Raw genomic sequence first — 7,730 nt, 5'->3', positions numbered from 1 at the left:
TGTCAAAAACAGAACAGTCTGTAGTAATCTGTAGCTAGCGCAAGATCTGGAACCCCAAAAATTCTAAAATAAATTGCTGTACGTGAGGAATTTATCTATTAATCATCTGCAAAAAGAATTAACTAAATATAACTCTCCAAATAAAAATGACAGCAGTTCTCGTGAGCGCTAAAGTTTCTGTTTTTTACAGCAAGTTCAACAAGACTTTCCCCAAGTCTTCCCAACGGTTCTACTTGGCACAAACACTAATTAAACACAAAAAACACAACCAAAACAGAGGCTAAATAATTTATTTATTACTAAGCAGGAGCAAAAAGCAAGGAATAAAAATAAAATTGGGTTGCCTCCCAACAAGCGCTATCGTTTAACGCCCCTAGCTAGGCATAAAAGCGAGGATAGATCTAGGTATTGCCATCTTTGGTAGGCAATCCATAAGTGGCTCTCATGATAGTTTCATATGGTAATTTTATTTTGTTTATTGGAAAGTGTTCCATGCCTTTTTTAATGGAAATTGAAATCTAATATTCCCTTCCTTCATATCAATAATCGCACCAACCGTTCTAAGGAAAGGTCTACCAAGAATAATAGGGCAAGAAGGATTGCAATCTATATCAAGAACAATTAAATCTACAGGCACATAATTTCTATTTGCAACAATAAGAACATCATTAATCCTTCCTATAGGTTTCTTAATAGTGGAATCCGCAAGATGCAAGTTTAGAGAGCAATCATCGAAATTACGGAAATCTAGCAAATCACACAAAGTCTTGGGAATAGTAGAGACATTAGCACCCAAATCACACAAAGCATAAAACTCATGATCTTTAATTTTAATTTTAATAGTTGGTTCCCACTCATCATATAGTTTTCTAGGGATAGAAACTTTCAACTCAAGTTTTTCTTCATAAGATTGCATCAAGGCATCAACAATATGTTTGGTGAAGGCTTTATGTTGACTATAAGCATGTGGAGAATTTAGCACGGATTGCAACAAGGAAATACAATCAATTAAAGACCAACTTTCATAATTAAATTTCTTGAAATCCAATATAGTGGGTTTAGCAACATCTAGATTTTTATTTCTTTCAATCCCACTTTCATCAATTTCATCATAAAGATCTAAATACTCCGAATTTTTAGAACGCCTTCTAGGTAAAGGAAGATCATATTCAGTTTCATCAAGATTCATATTGCAAAACAAAGATTTAATAGGTGACACATCAATAACTTTTAGATCTTCATCTTGATTTTCATAGGAATTGGAAGAACACGCTTTAATAAAGGCATCTTTGGAAGCACGCATCCTAGCGGTTCTTTCCTTGCACTCATCAATGGAAATTCTCATGGCTTTGAGAGACTCATTGATATCATGCTTAGGAGGAATAGATCTAATCTTTAAAGAATCAATCTCAAAAGAAATTCTATCAACGTTTCTAGCCAAATCATCAACTTTAAGCAATTTCTCTTCAAGCAAAGCATTAAAATTCTTTTGTGAATTCATAAACTCTTTAACACTATTGTCAAATTTAGAGGGCATCTTATTATAATTTCCATAAGAGTTGTTGTAGGAATTCCCATAATTATTAGAAGGATTACTAGGATATGGCCTAGGATTAAAATTCCCTCTATAAGCGTTGTTACCAAAATTATTCCTAACAACAAAATTCACATCCATAGATTCAATGTTATTCTCAATAAAAGTAGACAAAGGCATATCATTAGGATCAGAAGAAACACTCTTAGTAGCAAATAATTTCATAAGTTCATCCATCTTTCCACTCAAAACATTGATTTCTTCTATCACATGCACTTTTTTATTAAAAGATCTTTCAGTATGCCATTGAGAATAATTAACCATAATATTATCTAGGAGTTTAGTAGCATCTCCTAAAGTGATTTCCATAAAAGTGCCTCCCGCGGCCGAATCTAAAAGATTTCCAGAAGCAAAATTCAATCCGGCATAAATTTTTTGTATAATCATCCACAAATTCAAACCATGAGTAGGGCAATTTTGTATCATTAATTTCATTCTCTCCCAAGCTTGGTATTTTTGGTATAAAGATGCAAATTGAAAATTAAAGGCAACGTAAAAAGCAAAACAAGATTAAAGTGATGGAGATTGATATGATGAGAATAGACCCGGGGGCCATAGGATTCACTAGTGGCTTCTCTCAAGAGCATAAGTATTCTACGGTGGCTGAACAAATTACTGTTGAGCAATTGACAGAATTGAGCATAGTTATGAGAATATCTAGGCATGATCATGTATATAGGCATCACGTCCATGACAAGTAGACCGAAACGATTCTGCATCTACTACTATTACTCCACTCATCGACCGCTATCCAGCATGCATCTAGAGCATTAAGTTAAAAACAGAGTAACGCCTTAAGCAAGATGACATGATGTAGAGAGATAAATTCATGAAATATGGAATAAACCTAATCTTGTTATACTTGATGGCAACGATACAATACGTGCCTTGCTGCCCCTTCTGTCACTGGGAAAGGACACCACAAGATCGAACCCAAAGCTAAGCACTTCTCCCAGGGCAAGAACTACGAATCTAGTTGGCCAAACCAAACGGATAATTCGAAGAGACTTGCAAAGATAACCAATCATACATAAAAGAATTCAGAGAAGATTCAAATATTATTTATAGATAGACTTGATCATAAACCCACAATTCATCGTCTCAACAAACACACCGCAAAAAGAAGATTACATCGAATAGATCTCCACAAGAGAGGGGGAGAACTTTGTATTGTGATCCAAAAAGAGAGAAGAAGCCATCTAGCTACTAACTATGGACCCGAAGGTCTGAGGTAAACTACTCACACTTCATCGGAGATGCTATGATGATGTAGAAGCCCTCTGTGATGACGGCCTACTCCGCGGAGCTCCGGAACAGGCCCCAAGATAGGATCTCGTGGATACAGAAAGTTGCGGCGGTGGAATTAGGTTTTCGGCTCCGTCTCTGTTTGTTTGGGGGTACGTAGGTATATATAGGAGGAAGGAGTACGTCGGTGGAGCATCGAGGGGCCCACGAGGCAGGGGGGCGCGCCCTAGGGGGGGTGCCCCCCTGGTGACCGCCTCTTTGACTCCTTGGAGTAGGGTCCAAGTCTCCCGGATCACATTCGGTGAGAAAATCACGTTCCCGAAGGTTTTATTCCGTTTGGACTCCATTTGATATTCCGTTTCTTCGAAATACTGAAATAGGCGAAAAACAACAATTCTGGGCTGGGCCTCCGGTTAATAGGTTAGTCCCAAAAATAATATAATAGTGGAAAATTAAGCCCAATATAGTCCAAAATAGTAGATAATATAGCATGGAGCAATCAAAAATTATAGATACGTTGGAGACGTATCACCCAGCACCGTCCTCCGTCCCCTAGGTCGGCCCTTCTCCTCCTCTGTTGTGCCGAATCCGGCCTTTGGCCCAAAGTGAGCAGATCCCCTCAAGCCCCTCTACCCTGTGCACGCCGGGCTAGCCTCTGTTTCGGCCCGTTTAGGGTTTTTTTTCTCTCTGCGAATTTTTCTATTTCCATAGAACGCCAGTTTTACACAATAGTCCCCCTAAATCATGCATATCATAACTCACCAACCGTGCATCGGATCTAAATAAATTATATATGTATCTTGACTAGAATTTCATCTAGTTTCATAATATCCAACTTTCATGCATGTTTGACATGTTTAAAATGTTGTTTGTTTAATTTTGCTCATATGCCATGTTAAAATGCTTTACTTCATAACTTAACAACCGTAGCTCAGTTTTAAATAAATTATATATGTAAATGGGGTAGAAAAATGCCTAGTTTAATGATAACCCACAAGTATAGGGGATCGCAACAGTTTTCGAGGGTAGATTATTCAACCCAAATTTATTGATTCGACACAAGGGGAGCCAAAGAATATTCTCAAGTATTAGCAGCTGAGTTGTCAATTCAACCCCACCTGGAAACTTAATATCTGCAGCAAAGTGTTTAGTAGCAAAGTAATATGATAGTAGTGGTAACGGTAGCAAAAGGTAATGATAGCAAAAGTAATGTTTTTGGTATTTTGTAGTGGTTGTAACAATAGCAACGGAAAAGTAAATAAGCAAAGAACAATATATGGAAAGCTCGTAGGCATTGGATCGGTGATAGAGAATTATGCCGGATGCGGTTCATCATGCAACAGTCATAACCTAGGGTGACACAGAACTAGCTCCAGTTCATCAATGTAATGTAGGCATGTATTCCGAATATAGTCATACGTGCTTATGGAAAAGAACTTGCATGACATCTTTTGTCCTACACTCCCGTGGCAATGGGGTCCTAGCGGAAACTAAGGGATATTAAGGCCTCCTTTTAATAGAGTACCGGACCAAAGCATTAACACATAGTGAATACATGAACTCCTCAAACTACGGTCATCACCGGGAGTGGTCCCGATTATTGTCACTTCGGGGTTGTTGGATCATAACACATAGTAGGTGACTATAGACATGCAAGATAGGATCAAGAACTCACATATATTCATGAAAACATAATAGGTTCAGATCTGAAATCATGGCACTCGAGCCCTAGTGACAAGAATTAAGCATAGCAAAGTCATAGCAACATCAATCTCACAACATAGTGGATACTAGGGATCAAACCCTAACAAAACTAACTCGATTACATGATAAATCTCATCCAACCCATCACCGTCCAACAAGCCTAAGATGGAATTACTCACGCACGGCGATGAGTATCATGAAATTGGTGATGGAGGAAGGTTGATGACGACGATGGCGACGGATTCCCCACTCCAGAGCCCAGAACGGACTCCAGATCAGCCCTCCCGAGAGGTTTTAGGGCTTGGCGGTGGCTCCGCATCGTAAAATGTGATGAATCCTTCTCTCTGATTTTTCTCTCCCCGAAAGCAAATATATAGAGTTGGAGTTGAGGTCGGAGGAGCTCCAGGGGGCCCACGAGGTAGGGGGACGCACCCAGGGGGCAGGCGCGCTCCCACCCTCGTGGCTAGGGTGTGGCCCCCCTGGTCTTGATCTTTTGCCAATATTTTTTATTATTTCCAAAAGACGCTCCGTGGAGTTTCAGGTCATTCCAAGAACTTTTGTTTCTGCACATAAGTAACACCATGGCAATTCTGCTGAAAACAGCGTCAGTCCGGGTTAGTTCCATTCAAATCATGCAAGTTAGAGTCCAAAACAAGGTAAAAGTGTTTGGAAAAGTAGATACGACAGAGACGTATCAACTCCCCCAAGCTTAAACCTTTGGTTGTCCTCAAGCAATTCAGTTGATAAACTGAAAGTGATAAAGAAAAACTTCTACAAACTCTGTTTGCTCTTGTTGTTGTAAATATGTAAATCCAGCATTCAAGTTTTCATCAAAGATTATGAACTAACCATATTCACAATAACGCATAGGTCTCATGTTTACTCATATCAATGGCATAATCAACTAGCGAGCAATAATAATAAATCTCGGATGACAACACTTTCTCAAAACAATCATAATATGATATAACAAGATGGTATCTCGCTAGCCCTTTCTGACACCGCAAAACATAAATGCAGAGCACCTTTAAAGATCAAGGACTGACTAGACATTGTAATTCATGGTAAAAGAGATCCAGTCAAGTCATACTCAATGTAAACTAACAGTAATGAATGCAAATGACAGTTGTGCTCTCCAGTTAGTGCTTTTTAATAAGAGGATGATGACTCAACATAAAAGTAAATAGATAGGCTCTTCGTAGAGGGAAGCAGACATTTGTAGAGGTGCCAGAGCTCGGTTTTGAAATAGAGGTGGATAATATTTTGAGCGGTATACTTTCATTGTCAACATAACAACCAAGAGATGGCGATATCTTCCATGCTACACACGTTATAGGCGGTTCCCAAACAGAATGGTAAAGTTTATACTCCCCCTCCACCAACAAGCATCAATCCATGGCTTGCTCGAAACAACGAGTGCCTCCAACTAACAAGAGTCCTAGGGGGAGTTTTGTTTGCAATTATTTTGATTTAGTTTGCATAAAGCATGGGACTGGGCATCCCGGTGACCAGCCATTTTCTCGTGAGTGAGGAGCGGAGTCCACGCCTCTTGAGAATAACCCGCCTAAAATGGAAGATACGGATAGCCCTCGTTGATACATGAGCTATTTGAGTATACAAAACAGGATATTTATTTGAAGGTTTACAGTTTGGCACATACAAATTTACTTGGAATGGCAGGTAGATCCGTATATAGGTAGGTATGGTGGACTCATATGGAATAACTTTGGGGTTTATGGAGTTGGATGCACAAGCAGTATTCCCGCTTAGTACAAGTGAAGGCTAGAAAAAGACTGGGAAGCGACCAGCTAGAGAGCGACAACAGTCATGAACATGCATTAAAATTAATCAACACCGAATGCAAGCATGAGTAGGATATAAGCCACCATGAACATAAATATCGTGAAGGCTATGTTGATTTTGTTTCAACTACATGGGTGAACATGCGCCAAGTCAAGTCACTTAAATCATTCAGAGGAGGATACCACCCTATCATACCACATCACAACCATTTTAATAGCATGTTGGCACGCAAGGTAAACCATTATAACTCATAGCTAATCAAGCATGACATAAGCACTATGATCTCTAATTTTCATTGCAAACATGTTTATTCATAATAGGTTGAATCAGGAATGATGAACTAATCATATTTACAAAAACAAGAGAGGTCGAGTTCATACCAGCTTTTCTCATCTCAGCCAGTCCATCATATATCGTCATAATTGCCTTTCACTTGCACGATCGAACGATGTGAATAATATTAAGAGTGCACGTGCATTGAACTAAGCTGGAATCTGCGAGCATTCAATAAACAGGAGAAGACAAGGCAATGTGGGCTCTTGGTTAAATCAACAATAATGCATATAAGAGCCACTTCAACAATTTAATCATGGTCTTCTCCTATCGACCCCAAAGAAAAGAAAAGAAATAAAACTATTTACACGGGAAAGCTCCCAACAAGCAAAAGAAGAACAAGAAATCTTTTTGGGTTTTCTTTTGTTTTAATTACTACTATAAGCATGGAAATTAAAACTAGCTAAAAGCTACAACTAATTTTTTGTTTTTCTTAAAGTTTACCAAACAAACAACAAGAAAGCATAAAAAGGAAATAAACTAGCATGGATGATACAATGAAAAAGTATGAACACTGACATCTAATAATGAGTGTGTGTGAACATGAATGTAATGTCGGTGGGAAATACATACTCCCCCAAGCTTAGGCTCTTGGCCTAAGTTGGTTTATTGCCACGGATGGCCTGATGGATATCCATAGTTGTAGCTGGGGTCATACTGCAATGGAGCGGCTGTTGCCTCCTAAGCTGCAGCGTGGTGGCGAGCCGCCTCCGCCCTCCTCTCGTACTCATCTGCCTCCTCTCTGGTAATAAAATGTCTTCCTTTTGCCTGATAATCAAAGAAGGCAGGAGCAGGGAGAGTAATACGGACAGCACGACGTCTGTCAAAGATTAAGCGATACTGGAGAGGTGATTCATTCGTCTTGACAAACTGGTGGTGAACCATAGCATTAAAGTCTAGGTAACCAGGAGTCAATTCAATATCATCATTACGTATGGTTACACTAAGAAAATCAGCTAAGCGGGTTGCATAAATTCCTCCAAAGAAATCTCCATTAAATCTATTATGATGCAACCTACGTGCAACAATGGCTCCCAAATTATAAGATTTG

Source organism: Triticum aestivum, chromosome 6A (assembly GCF_018294505.1).
Source record: "Triticum aestivum cultivar Chinese Spring chromosome 6A, IWGSC CS RefSeq v2.1, whole genome shotgun sequence".
Classification (NCBI taxonomy): domain Eukaryota; kingdom Viridiplantae; phylum Streptophyta; class Magnoliopsida; order Poales; family Poaceae; genus Triticum; species Triticum aestivum.
This window is presented reverse-complemented; position numbering follows the sequence as displayed.